A 15,605-nucleotide genomic window follows, 5' to 3' on the forward strand; every position below is an offset into this window, starting at 1 on the left:
TGGGGTAGGGTGGAGGAAGAAGCCACAGGTTCCCTAATGTCAGAGATGCAGGGATGGAGGCCTGGACCACTAGTTAGAGTCCGCCATCCCTTCGGCCCCTTTCAGTTTCACGACCCACCCAGAATAAGCTCTGTGGTCCTGGCGATCCAACACACCTCTCTCACTTTGCGCGCCCCCCACCCCCGCCCCATTTCAACGTGTTTGAGTGGAAAGGGGAACGCGAGCGCCAGAAGCTGCTCAGACTCAGCGGTCCGCCCCGCCTTTTGTGTTTTAACCTTTTGTTTCTGTCTGCCACGCCCGCCCCAAAGAGGGATGGCTGTGGCTGCTCCTGCAGGGTGGGGAGGCAGCGCAAGGCGCTCCGCGTTCGCAGGCAAAAGGAGACTCCCTAACTTTGTTGCCCAAGGAGCTTCTCTCCGCAGTGTTTCTAGATTGGTCCTTGCACAGATGAGGCGCACACGGCACAACTAGTAAACATCTCCACTTTATAGGACATTTCTTTCAGCGTTTTCCCACTTTACCGCAGAAGTTGCTTATCCGCCTGGTCACTTGGTTCAGAGAAAGACATTTAAGGACAGAACTTCGGAGTTTGTTGAAAGTGGGTAAACATAGTATGTTCTCGTTATGACTGAATATTAAAAAGGTGTGAAACAGGGTTCCTGAATTAGAAAATGTAAACTTAGGTCATTATCATCAGGTATGTTTTGTGGGATTGTTCCAAATACCAAGGTAATTTTATCAGCACTCTCTTCTCCTTTCACCCCGCCCTGCAACTTTCCTCTCACCCTTTGCCTTTCTCCTACTTCTTTACGGTTTGACAGGACAGATGAAACATCAGTGTGTGGGGCTAATGGCTGAAGGAAACAGCCAAACACAGTTTGTTTGAACTTCTGAAAGTTCCGATCTTGTATAGTAGTATCCATTATTTAAAACTTGCTGCTGGAAATGATTCTGGTGTCAGAATCATGGAGTTTTGCGTTTTCATGTCAAAGAAAGAAATAGATTAATGCTATGGCTACTTTTTTTTTTTTAAAAGAGAAGCTGGGGTGAAAAAAGACTTGGAAGCTAACATCAATTAATTTCTATTGTATAGGCGTGATTACCACTGTCAGCGTCTAGAACGCATCATGAGTACGCTGAGTTCCTCTGTACTGCATTGTTCTTAAGGATCAGTGATCTTTATGGACGTACAATACAACATCGAGTCATTCCTGGATGAAAAGTTATCAAACTTCGTCCTTTGGAGTTGCTTAAAAGTTAAGATGTTGGAATTTTTGATAATGCCTTCCCTATGTGGATTACTACAATTTGATCCCTGGGAATTCTCCACCTTAAAGAAGGTATGTTGCCTTTTTAATACGCTACCAGATACTTCGTTTTGGGGCTGGTGCTTATGCCATTACAGAATTGTCTAGTTATTTTGAGCTGTTGCCGGATCAAAGTGATTTATGACTTCGGGTTTCCTTGTTTTCATCTGGGTTTTGTAGGTTTGTTTTCATGTGGAATGATCATTTGGGTACTTCTAAGCCGATTTTATTACTTTTACAATGTCTTCTTCAACACTATCACGCAGAGAGAATGTGGATTACATAGTCACTAAGGAAAGTTATGTAACAATGATGGGCCTGATAGGCAAATGTCCTATTTTATTTATGATTGTTTTAGGTTTTAAATGTCACAGTGAATGTTTCTATATCACCAGAGCTTTTGTGATTTGCTTTGGTTTTTTCACTTTTGGCATTTATTTTGGTAAACGAAAATCCAAAAGTAGCCAGAAAGAAATGAATTCCTAATATCTGGGAGTCAATATAAAATACAGTAAGTTCTATCAGAATAAAAACTTGACTATGTAATAACATCAGAGGCGGTTTCATTTGTTTAATCTTTATGGTATACATTGTTTCCATAGTGGTCATTAAGAGTCTTCTTTCTTTTATGTCTTATAATCCATTCTTGATCATCTCTGTGAGAAAGCATTTAAAAGTTCACATAAATACTGTTGGCAATATAAAAAACTATTTTGATACAGTATTTACCTTCCTGGTTTAGCAGTTGTGTTTAATGGAAAGTGAGGATTTTTTATGTTTAGAATACATTGCTTTGAAATGATTTAAGTTGTAGGATTTGATCCTCAAAATGTTTCAAGTTCAAGGAGGTTTTATATCCTACAGATGGAGAATATCATTGCTATATTACTGCAATTGAGAAATTAAGGTATAATTAAGGTAATTGGAAATTGGAAGTTTTTTTATCCTGCTATAAGTAAAAGTATTATGATTTGCTTCTTTCTAGTTGTGGAAAGTTGGACAAGCAACTTAATCATCCTGAACTTTAGTTTATCATCTTTAAAATAAAAGATTAGGTTAAAAAAAACTTGAAGAAATCTTTTAGGGTTAAGATTTTGTGATTTGGTGATTGCTCCTATAATTAAGGAACATCTCTTGTGAAGTTCATCTTTCAATTGTTGAACAGTAGAGCTACAGACATAGAAAACTTTCTGTGTGTTCATAACAATTATTTTGCGTAACTGCTTAGCTCAGGAATATTAGTTCAGGAAGTAGGATTTACATTTCTGTGAAGTATACTTTTGGCCAAGTATGTTGTATGAAAATGTCAGGCTTCCTGAGATGTTTGCAGCAAAAGTTTATCTGCTGGAATATCGGGGGGCGGGGGGGTGTCTGTGTAGAGTGCAGTGTTGCTTCCCAACAAACACTTTACCTAGAGATATCGGAAGTGAATATATTCAATATGTCTTAAGGGCCACCCTAAGTTGGGCTCAGATGTTTAGCCATAGAATTCGGAATGAAGCAGACCCCAGTTTGAATCCCAGCCCAGGAAACTTCTCTTGATAACCTTGGACAGGTTACTTGATTTCCTGGATATCAGTTTCTCATTTTTTAAGTAGGGGTCCTAACACTTATCCCATAGGGTTGTTGTAGGGAATATATTTTTAAAAATCATAAAGGTAAGAAAAAAACTTAACAGGGGGGAGGCATCTATAAATATGTTTAACTATATTAAAAACTACCCCTGTTGCCTTTCATTATGAATCAGTGAGTGACCTTTCCATACTTCCAACTTTCTTTGTTGACTGCCTTGCAAATTTCAAGCCATATTAACCAGAAGTAGTCACTGAAATATTCAGAGTAAGTTTGGAGAGAAGTTTTCGCATGTTTAGATTTTTTTGTTCTCTAAAAATATGTTCTATTCAAGTCTTCATTCAGTTAAGTGTGGATGAATTCACTCCAACAAACATTTATGAAGTCTTGCTGTGTGTAAGTGTGTTGCCAAAGGTCATTGCTTCTTCTTGGAATGTGTGACCTTTCCTTTTCCTTACAGACATTTCTGTAAATTGAGATAAGAGCAAGTTTCTAGAATTAATTTATACAAATTCTCTATTTTCAATGGTGGCAATGAGGAGTAGACTTAGACATGGTTTAAAAAATTTTGTTCATTCGCTTTTCAGTTATGATATAAAGTGATGGTTCAGTGATTTCTTGATGAGGAAATCAAGAGCTACAGCACATTTTCTGATATTAGTTTTTTATATATTATCCCAGTATAAACAACACTTGGAAGAATAGCATATCATTGTGAAATGAAGTTTAAAGTCTCGGATTTTCATTTTCTAGATCTATAATTTAGCAAAATACATTGCCATCTCTGAGTGATCATTTAGTTTGAGGAAGATTATATTCATTTACCCGTAGGAAGTTTCTGATGGGAATGTTAAAGTACTGCTCCTTCTCATTTGTAATTTACCAGCAGATAGTTGCCTAGAAATGATAATAATTAAAAAGAAAATATGGGATAAATCAATATTAAAATGGGAGAAATTTTTTCTAGCTGTATGGAAAACTTTGTGGGACAACATTTATTTTAATCAGCAGATTATATATCTTTAGTATAGCAACTACTAATGTAACAATTTATAATTACAGAGTTTAAAATGATAGATTCCTTGATGTTTTTCTATATGATGTTAATTCTTAGGTTATAACCAAATATACTTAATAACTTTACTAAAAGTATCAGATTTTATAGTCTCAGTTATTTAAAACTGTTTGTTTGACATGGATTAATTTGAATTATTGAAACCAGAACAATCTGCAAAAGTATTCATAAGAAATTTACATAAGAAGAAAATCTAAATATTCAGCTACGCCTTCTAAAATGATAAATACAACACATACCAATAAGCATCTTATAAAGCATTTGTTTAACTTTGATCTTTAAAATCTAGGAGGTGATCATTGAATATTTTGCTACATTTTGACTGCCATTTCTACTTATTTATTTAAGTTTCTTTAAGAGCATTAGGTGTTTCTAACTTTACTTTGGTTTCTTCTTTATGGCCTCAAATTTACTGATTTTAAAGTGTCAGTCATTTCTAAGAACTTCAATGAATTTCTGCCCGTTACTGTTGAAGACACAGGTGTTTAGAGATATATTTATTATGAATCTAGGAGCTTATTTTGTTCATTCGTTCTCTCCTCATTCACTTTTTTTTTTAAGTCAGGTGCCTTCTATGTGTCAGATATTGCTCTAAGCATTGTGGATACAAAAGAAATAAAAGTCCTTGTGCTCTTGGAGCTATTCTAGTGACAGTAAAATATACATTTAAAGGGGGCAACTACTACTGAGGAAAATAAACCAGGAAAGGGAGATGGGGAGTAGGAGGAATGGGGGTTGCAGTTTTCTGTGAGATGGCCAAGGATAACCTCGTGGAGAAGGTGGCATTTGAGCAATGATATGAAGGAAGTGAAAGAATGAGCTTTTGACAAAAGATGGGCAAAAGCTGAAATAGGAAGGCCATTTAGGAAGCTATTTCAGGTATCACGTGCGGGATGATGGCAGCTTGGATAAGGGTAAAAGTAGCATGGAGGTAGCGAGAAGGGAACTGAAATCTGAAGATAGTTTGGTTGGAGCGATTTCTGGTGGACTGGATAGGAAGAATGAGAGAAAGAGAGCAATTGCCTTGGGTTTTTTTTTTTTTTTTTTTTTTTTTTTTGACCTGGGCACCTAGATGGACCCAGTGCCTATGAACTGCGATGAAGTGTGGGCTTGGGGTGAGGGAAACTATGAGCTCAGTTTGGGCACACTAAGACTAAGATACTTCGGAGTTCCTGCCCTGGCACGACAGGATTGGTAGCATCTCTGCAGCACCAGGACACAGGTTCAATCCCTAGCCTGGCGCAGTGGGTTAAAGGATCAGGTGTTGCTGGAGCTGTGATGTAGGTTGCAACTGCAGATCAGATCTGATTTCTGGGCCAGGAATTCCATATGCTGTGAAGTGGCCAAAAAAGAGGAATAATAAAAAAAAAAAAAGATTAAGATACTTTTAAAGCATCTAGGCAGTTTGAGGAGTCTCTGTTGTGGTGCAGTAGAAATGAATCGGACTAATATCCATGAGGATGCAGATTCAATCCCTGACCTCAATCAGTGGGTCTGGGATCTGGCATTGCTGTGGCTGTGATGTAGGCTGGCAACTGCAGCTCTGATTGGACCCCGGGAACTTCCATATGGGGAGGGTGCAGCCCTAAAAACAAAACAAAACAAAACAAAAACCCACAAAAAACAAACAAAAAACCATCTAGGCAGTTTGATACATAAGTCTGGTTTTCAGGGAAGACATCTACAAATACAGATTCATGAGTTGGAAGAAATCAAATACTGTTGGAAACCATGAGACTGGATGAGATCACTAAGGGAGTGAGTATAGAAAGGAAAGAAGTCCAGATCCTGAGCCTTGGGGCCCTTTGGATTCAGAAGTGGGGAAGGTGAAGGGGTAAGTAAAGATTAGTGAAAAGGGTCTACCCCTGAGATGAAAGCCCAGTGAGGAGAGTATTTCCAGGAGGAAGGCAAGACCATCTGGCTAAATGCTGCTGATAGATTGAGCAAGATGACAATTGAGAATAGAATTGGGCTTAGGCATTTGGGAGGTCTGTGCTCATTGGCAGTCTTGGCGAGAACTGTTCTCATAATGGTGAGAGAGCACATCTTTGTCCTAATTTGTGTGATCCATTACATATCTTTCACAGATCTTACCTATTTTAAGTAAAATTGGTCAGTACTTTATAAATGACAAAATACCGTCACATGCGTTATCTTCATTGTCTCATAGTAGCCTAAGAGAGATGGAATGACAGTATCTATGTTTGTCTAACAGAAGTTGAGACTGAGAAGTAAAGTGATTTGTTCTAAGTCACCCCAATATAAGATAGGGCTGTTTTTTAACTTCCTGCCCTTTGCTATTCACAATAGGGGAGATGGCAATAATAAAACAAATTCCAATACAATGTGATAGAGGTGATAACAGCATTTATGCTATAATGATATTATGAGTGCATGTACAAGGTATGGAATTAACATCAGGATAGGGAATTATTGTCTTTTGGGGTCAGAGAAAACTTTCCCAGGTTGGGGTTTAAAAGATGCATAGCATTTTAACATATCATTAAAGGGAAGAACATTCTAGGCTCAGAAAATATGATGCGCAAAGACGTGGCGGGCTGCAACACGGGATGATAATTGAAATGTACTGGGGATGCTGAAGCCACTTGATTCATGCTGAACATGAAAGAGAGTGGATGAGAAATCGGTTGGAATGGTTACAAGTGCTAGTTCAAGCACTAGCGGTTTTAATAAAACAGCTACTAGGTGCCACCTTAAATGTATCTCATGTCACACAAGATAGTAACATGCAGCCGAGTTAGAAATGCCTGATTAGGTTGTGATGATGGTTGTACAACTATAAATGTAATACAGTTCATTGAGTTCAAGAAAGAAATGCCTGAACAGATATATTTCAGGACAAATGCATTGTCCTAGTCATTTTAGATTGCTGTAACCAAGTACCATAGTCTGGGTGGCACAGACACAATAGAAATTTATTTTTGGCAGTTCTAGAGCCTGAGCAGACCAAGATCAAGCTGCCGTGTCTGGAGAGGGCTGGCTTTCTGGTTCATTGATACTGTCTTCTGCTATGTCCTCACGTGGTGAAATAGGCAAGGGAGCTCTCTGGCAGCTCTTTTATAAGGTATGAATCCTATTCACGAGGGCTGCATTCTCATGACCTAATCACAAGCTAAAGGCACCACTTCCCAATACCATAATTTTGATGTTTTAAGTTTCAACATATGGATTTGGGAGAGATACAAACATTCAGTCTATAGCATGTGGATTTTCAAAGTTCTATTCTTCCTTCCAAATTAAATGTTTATGCAGATCATCTGCAACTGAAGAAGCCCTAGTGATTGTATTTCTGGTCTGTATCAATCAGGATGCTTTTGGCTTCAAGTAAGAAACACTTAACTAGAAGTGCCTTGAAAAGTAGGATTTATTTACTTATTTTATTTTTTAGTTTCATCTTAAATGAATTTGGATTAGGGCTACTTCAAGACGGTCTAATTAAAAAAAAAAAAAAAAAAGAAGAAGAAGGAGTTCCCGTCATGGCCCAGTGGTTAATGAATACGACTAGGAACCATGAGGTTGTGGGTTCGATCTCTGCCCTTGCTCAGTGGGTTAAGGATCTGGTGTTGCCATGAGCTGTGGTGACCCTTAGCCTGGGAACCTCCATATGCCACAGGAATCGGCCCTAGAAAAGACAAAAAAAAAAAAAAAGACTCTCTAATTTAGTAGCTCAGCAATGTCATGCATGGTTCTTGGTGAGCTGGCCTTCTCCTTCTGGTCCTGAGTTAGCTGCTGCAGCTTCAACACCATGTTCCCTCTTGGGAACCTCAGATAGGAAGGATTGAATCTATATCTAACTATCTGTATCTATATCTATATTTTTTCCTTCCCTCCCTCCCTTCCTCCTTCCTTCCTTTCTTCCTTTCTATTTTTTTGGGCAAATGTACAGAGATGTGCAACCATCACCATTTTTAGAACTTTCTATTACCCCTAAAATATCCCCTGTGTCCAATTACAGTCAATTTCTGTTCTCACCCTCTGGTCTCAGGCAACCACTAATGCAATTTCTGTCTCTTTAGATTTGCCTTTTCTGGATATTTCACACATAAATGGAATTATATGATAGTGATCTTTTTGTCTGGCTCTTTTTGCTTACCATAAAGTTTCTGAAGTTCATCCATCTTGTAGCATGTGTTAGTACCTTGTTCCTTTTTATTTCTGAGCAGTGTTTTATCGTGTGGCTATACTGCATCTTTTCTATTCATCAGATGTAGGGCATGTGGGTTGTTGCCATTTTTTAGCTATCATGAATAATGCTGCTAGGAACATTTATGCATGAGTTTTTGTGTGGACACATGTTTTCATTTATCTTGTGTGGATATGTAGGTGTTGAGTTGCTGTATTGCACAGCAAATTTATATCAAACTTTTTTGCGAAACTGCCAAACTATTTTCCAGACTGACGACAGCATTTTGCAGGTTTGATGATTCTGCCAGTAACATTTGAGGGTCTCAGTGTCACTTTTATATCTTTTAAGGAGGGAGGAAAACTTCCAGAGCGCATGAGAAGACTTCCTGGGGTAACTTCAGAAGGCCATGATGAAAACAAATCACTAGAAGAGAAATTTGATTGTTCTGAGAGCCTCAGACTAATCACCTAGCACCCTGGGAAGACACCTATGATATATATCAGAGCCCAGTTTCAGGACAAAGTTGAAGGAGGATGGCTCGTGGGTAGGAAACACCAGATTCAGCCAATAGTCTGTGTGTCGGGCTAAGGACCTGTTATTGATGTAAACATAACAAAATACAGCCAAGAGCTGTTTCTATGACGATTATGATTTGAATGGTAGCCACAAACTTGAACAGAGAGAATCCATGCCACTGGAATTAAGTTTACTCTCTGCTTATCAGGTGAAGAATTTTTGAAAACTAACCTGTCCAAACTAAAACAAGCACAGCCTTGGTGAGTGAGTGACTCTGTGGGCAGTTGCTAAGCCCTGGCATTCCTTTCCTATGATGTACCATGTGACTTTCTTGGCATCTCAGTAACAGTTTTATAATTTCAGTTCAGTGTAAGTTAATAGGTGCCAATTCCTGTCTATATCCTTAAGATATAGAAAGATATTTAGACTATATTAAGTGTTGGACAACTTGAAAAAAAATTATTTGCGCTTGGATGAAAAAAAAAAAAGAAACTCCCACAGGACTATATTTTCATAGTCCTACCTTTTTCTTTTCTTAACTCTTTTTCTTTTCATTATTATTTTTAATGGCTGCACCCGTGGCATGTGGAAGTTCCCGGGCCAGGGATTGAATCCAAGCCACTGCTGAGACCAGATCCGTTAACCCACTGCTGCTGGGTCAGGGGTCGAACCAGTGCCTCTGCAGTGACCTGAGCCACTGTAGTTGGATTCTTAACCCACTGTGCCACAGTGGGAACTCTTTTAAACTATATCTCTTATTGGGAGATATGACATACATAAGAATAGATAGATCTGCAATGTGTGTAGGAGATTGATAGTCCCTGATACAAAATCTGGAACATGTGGGCCAACTTGTTCATTTCAGTGGAATGATGGCATTTCAAGTGATTCATACTTGAAAGTCCCTGAAAATCTGAGGCAAAAAATTTAATAATTACAGTACATAGATAAGTAATTCTAAAAATTTTAGGCAGCTACAAGTAACTGTGGGGGAAATTATATTTAAAATTTATTTCTCTGATACTCCTGCTCTTAAAATTATTTTCTTCTTTCTTCAAATCTTAAGAGTAGACACATATCTGTATAGACTATGCTATCTGAATTTGTTTTACTGGAGTTTTAATATTAACATTTTGAGTTATACGATGATTTAAAAAAAAATCCAAACAACTCCAGTAGCTCTCTCATAATGAGTCATTTCATTCTAGTAATGGAGAAAGCCAAGAAGAGAAATTTAGATTTCTTAATTATTAGACTGAGTGGGTATAAAGCATATGTATCTTTTTTTTTTAATTTTAAAAATTAAAAAAAAATTTAAGAGTTCCTATTGTGACTCAGTGTTTTAAGAGCCCAACATAATGTCCATGAGAATGTGGGTTCCATCCCTGGCCTTGCTCAGTGGGTTAAGGATCCAGCATTGCCGCAAGCTGCAGTATAGATGCAGATATGGCTCAGATCTAGTTTTGCTGTGGCTGTGGTGTAGGCCTCCAGCTGCAGCTCTCATTGGATCCCTAGCCCAGGAACTTCCATATGCCACAGGTGTGGCTCTGAAAAGAAAAAAACATTTTTTTATAAGTATGGTTGATTTACAACGTTGTGCTGATTTCTGCTCAATAGCAGAGTGACTCATTCAAAGCATACACATCTTAAAATTCATAGTTCGGTGTTCTGTTTCTCAGAGAAGTAATAACTATTACAGAAACCTCAGACATTTGTGCGCTATCTTTATATTCTTTTATTTGATCTTCAATCTTAAAGTAGTAGGTTTTAGTGACATTCTCACTTTACAGGTGAAAAAATTGGGGTTCAAAAGTATCTGGCCAAAGTAACCAAACTGGTAAATGGAATCTCACAAATCTATTCATTAGAGACCAGCGGTGGAAATGAAGACAAGAAAGAATATCCCTTTGAGAGGCTCTACTCAATTTGTCTAGTTTCACATTGATATGATTTACTCTTATTCTGCAAGTTCTGTGAATATATTTTGAGACCCAAACATTTAATCAGGCTTAAAAAGAGGACCGTCTGTTCTGCTGGTGTTTTTAGATTCCTGAGAGACTGTGTTGCAAATAGCAGTTGGAAAGCTGGCAAGATGGTGAAACTAGTTGGTGTTCAAGAGTTTTACTTGTTGGGGATTTTAATGGGATGCTGTCCTTATTTGCAATGTACATTATTTATAATATAATGCAGAGTGCAAATAATGAGCATTATTTGTAATGTTCTGAATTTTGCAAATGATACCTCAAAGATGATACATAACAATATTCATAGAATACTCTTTTTGTAGCAAAAGAAAAAAAAGGTTTTGGACCATCTTTTCATTTTGTTTCTGCTTCAAGGACAGTGTCCAAGGAAGAACTTTGGGCAGGTTTATAATTCCTGAATTGGAAACTTTGAGTAGAGACCCTCCCTGTGACATCACCTTACCTTTGTCCTTGACCTTACACATCTCCATGCAATGACATACTCTTTATACCTAGCTCTAGCTGCTATTCTGAGCTCTCTACTTGGACAAGCAGCTGTTCTGGACTGTGATGAGGCTCTAAGGACCCTTCTTGGGGCCTGGGGCACAGGGCAGCTTAAGTGACTGGTCCATGCCTTCTGTCCCTCGTCCTGGGATGGATCTGCTTAGCTTTCTGGGTCTTACAGCTTCGATAGGGGGAACAGGGTTTCTCTCAAAGCCTAGAGTAGAACCCTGCCAAGCTGGAGATGCTCTGCTTCCTTCCTTTTGGATCTGATCCTTCCTTTTGGATCACACACATACCCTGTTTGAACTTGGCCTTTTGATGGTGTGGGTGTCTTCTTTTTTGGGAGGGAGTGCACAGTTTTAATATTTTATCGTATTTGCATTTAATTTCACAATTAAACCCCGAGCATAAGTATATGCTGACCTCATTTTTGAATTTTTGAAATGTAAAGATAAATGGCTGGAAAGCTTTGAGCATGTGACGGGTTAGACACTGTGCGATACAGTAAACAATTAAAGAGCCTGGGGGGTGGTAAAATTCTGTCTGTACACACTTACATATTTAGTGGTACAAATTAACTCTATAGACAGGAAGACACTGGTAAAACTTCGGGTTGCGATTGAGGAAAAGCCCGTTCAGGATGTGTGGGTGTCTTTAATTGGGGAGATTTCTTGAAAAGCAGAGGCTTTCCAATTTGGGAAGAAAGAAGAGAACTTGAACCTCCTTCGACATTCCGCACTGGAAGTTCCATTGCCTAGACTTTTTGTGCCCCCGAGGTTCATGTTGCCTGCACCTGTGTCTCTGTAGCTCCTGTTTGAAGGGTGAACCCTAGGTATTCTGGGCAAGACTGAGTGCGTAACTGAGCCCCTTTCACTTCTTCCACTGTGATGCAAGTGAGGTGTTGAAGAAAGCAGTTGCCTCCAAACTCAGAACACCCAAAGGTGGCTGAACTTCGTAAGGTGACCCCATGTTTCCACCTCAAATTCTATTTAGTCCCCACATCAAATTGACATTCTGGAGAGCTGTCCCTTCCTGTAAACTCCCTTCCTCTGGAAGAATCTCACACTGCACTAATACATGGAGAATGTTAGTTCCTATGATGGATCAGTGAAGAGTGGAGAGCCTGATAGGGGTTGGCACAATTAATTATGTGACAACCCTCCGAAAATACTTCCTACTCTATTTGTCCTCAGTATTAGGATAAAGAGATGTAATGTAGTAAAAAAAGTACTACCCTATGTTTTCAATTTCTTTTTATATTTTAGAGATTAGCATAGTTAAAAGAATAAAAGGCACTTGTCATTCTGTCTTTGGGATAAAAAAAACCTTGGTTCTATCATCATACATTTTCAGCATTTGTCTCAGCATGGGAATTTGAGTGAAAGTCCATGGAATGTTTGTCTTCAGAATTTTCTGTTGAATTTTGTATGACTCTGCAGCCAAATTCTAAATTCTCATTTGACTGTAATGATTAAACTAGTGTCTTTTCATGTATTGTGTACGTTTCCAATCAAATGGCTGTAAGAGTGTCTTTGAGATGGAAGGAAACAAACAAGAACAGAAGCATCATGTTATCATTATTCTGTTGCCAAGTCCTTGCTGTGTGGAGTGGCCTCCTGAGTTCCCAGGATTCGTTTGTGCTAAGGCTTCTGAAGCCAGGGTTGGGTTTAGCTAACTCTAGCTTGGTAGTCAGATCACCTTTGGAACATAGGGCAGGATCCAGGTACCCAGACAAGGGGCTCAGAGTCTCATCTTATTTCTGACTCTTATTTTCTTATTTTCTTATTTTCTGATTCTTGGATTCTGCATCAATTTATCCTATTTACCTACTGATTCAACTTAATCACGCAAACTCTATGACTTTGGTGTGCAGATTCAAATAGTCAGTCTTTGCATATCCTGGCCATTTGTGCTCAGTTGTTTTGTCACTGGCCTTAACTCTTCCTGGTCCTGCCCTGCTGCTGCTTCTTGTCCTTGGTTCTCACCTTCATTAGACCTCATTCCTCAGCCAATCCCAGTGACCTTGGGTTCTACCTCCTGTTCTTATGGAGTAATATTGGATCCTAATCTATTGCTAAAGAAATCTAGCTTATTTCCAAAATCAGAACTCTCCATTTGATATCACCTCTGTCCTCTCCCAGGACACTGCATTGATTCGGGTACTAAAGATGACATCCCGAAAGTTTCGTGAAATACAGAGCCTGTCAATCATATAAAAATAATTGAGCTGAGTATCATTTTTACGTCAAGTGTATGTGAATGTCCTGAGTATTTGAAAAGTGGTGATAGATGACCACTATAGGTGGTAATTCTTTGTTAACTAAACTATTGGATGAATCCACATAAAGAATTGTAACAAACTAGCTAAAACAAGTTAGGCTTGCTGGCAGACTTTCTGGAATGATGAATACTAGTAGGACATTTTGTTTTGAGTTGCCTAAACTCAGAATGAGCCTAATTTACAAGTAGCGGTTGTGGAAACTGTGTTGCTGGTAAAATTGGATGCTTCAGAAATGGGAACTGGATTCCTGGGTCCAATGAAAGAAGGAAGAATTTTCACGGTGTAGTCTTTTTTTTTTTAATTTTAGTTTTATTTTTATTAGAGTATAGTTGATTTACAGTGTAGTATTAATTATTGCGGTACAGCATAGTGACCCAATCATTCATTCATATATATATATATAAACATTCTTTTTCTTATACTGTCTCCTATCATGTTCTTGTGTATCATTTGAATTTTGAAATACGTGACTGTATTTCACCCAGTTGCAATAGAAGGATGGAAGGAAAGAAAGGGATAGAGGGAGGGAGGAAAAAAACTAATTATAAGGAATAATACATCAATTAAGTAATATTTCTCAATTATATGCTTATATAAAGCACTGCAAAGCTCTTGGGAGATAAAAGTACATAGTAAAAGGAACTCTTCAGAGATTCCTAGATACTAGTCTTTAAGGAAATGACCTCTAAACCTGTCAACCACTCCATAAATTAGGCACTGTTATCCACATTTTGCAAGTGAGGAAATGGAAGCTGTTAATGATAGATCTGGGAGATGGATCCAGATGTGTCTGGCTCCAGACCCTCTGCCAGGATGCCTGTCTTAGTCAGTGTGGATTGCCATAACAAAACATTGCAACTGTGTGACTTTAACATCAGATTTATTTCTCACAGTTCTGGAGGCTGGGAAGTCCAATAGCAAGGTGTGAGCAGATTCAGTGTCTGGAAAGGGCCCTCTTCCTGGTTTGCAGGTGGCTGCCTTCTTGCTGTGTCCTCGCTTGATGGAGAGAGCTGTCCCATCTCTTCAACTCCTTATAATGGCACCAACTTCATCATGGAGCCTCTGCCTCTTGACCTTATTCAAACCCAATCCCAAAGGCCTCACCTACAGATACCATCACATTGGAGATTAGGATTTCAATGTATGCATTTTGAGAGAGGCACAAACATTCAGTCTGTATGCAAAGATATAGCAGAAGGGATCTGTCAATGCTCTGTAGTACCAACCCCTGATCAAAACTGGCTTCAAGCAGTTGAGTCTTTCAAGGTGTTTTTGTGTCCATCTGTCCATCCGTCCATCCATCCATCCATCCACCATGCAAACACATGTAAGGATGTTTGCAAAAATGGGCATGGTTCCTGCCATCATGCAGCTTAAGAGGAAAAGAGGCATCTGTGTCCGGATGTGTTTGGGGAACTGAATGCACTGTGCAGCCCTTTTGGGAGACTTGGCGGGCTCTCTAAATACCTCGAGATGTCTCGTGGTTAGAATTTCCTTCTTTCTTTGTCTTTTTCTTTCTTTCCTTTTTTTTTTTTTTGGACTTTTAAAATATGGAATCACAGTCCCTTTGGGGTTTTTTTTGGGTTTTGTTTTGTTTTTTTCTTTTTCATTTTAGGGCCATGCCTGCAGCGTATGGAAGTTACCAGGCCAGGCATTGAATTGGAGCCGCAGCCACTGGCCTATGCCATAGGCCTGGTAACGAGATCCAAGTTGCACGTGCAACCTACTCCACAGCTTGTGGCAACAGCAGATCCTCACCCAGTGAGCGATGCCAGGGATTGAACCTGTATCCCCAGGTTAATCTGCTGAGCTGCAGTGAAAACTTGGGTTTTTATCTTGTTTGTTTGCTGTTTTCAAAAACTCATAGAACACTTATTGACAAAACTCCACAGAACTCATCTTTTGACAAACACATATTTTGGAAATCACAGATCTGAAGGTTTCTTTCATGAAGATTCAGTAATTCCTGGGTTAATGCGTCATCCCTACAAAAGCGTATTTGAATTTAAATGGTGGGCTTTGGTTCAGAGAAGAACTGTGAGGAATTTTAGGCACTGTGCCATGTCCTGGAGTGTAGCAATTTGGGACAGCAGAAACCTTTCTGTGTCTCTCAGGTCATGTAAGGAAGTGGCTCACTACAGCTGTGAAGAGATTGTCCCTAAGACAAACAACAACAGCTATAATAAAAACAAAAACAGGAACCAAAAATTCTACCAGATGATAATGGGATGGGACCACCGAA

At 38.9% G+C, this 15,605-nt stretch overlaps 1 long non-coding RNA gene across 1 annotated transcript in view; it reads left to right on the forward strand.

Moving 5' to 3' along the window:
• The window catches only part of LOC100512907, a 408,455-nt gene continuing 393,086 nt past the window's right edge, over nt 237-15,605 (forward strand). The window contains exons 1-2 of the long non-coding RNA XR_002346090.1: nt 237-595; nt 1,091-1,337. This is a non-coding gene — a long non-coding RNA (uncharacterized LOC100512907). The remainder of the gene's footprint in view (nt 596-1,090; nt 1,338-15,605) is intronic.

This window comes from Sus scrofa, chromosome 7, assembly GCF_000003025.6.
Source record: "Sus scrofa isolate TJ Tabasco breed Duroc chromosome 7, Sscrofa11.1, whole genome shotgun sequence".
Taxonomy (NCBI): Eukaryota; Metazoa; Chordata; class Mammalia; order Artiodactyla; family Suidae; genus Sus; species Sus scrofa.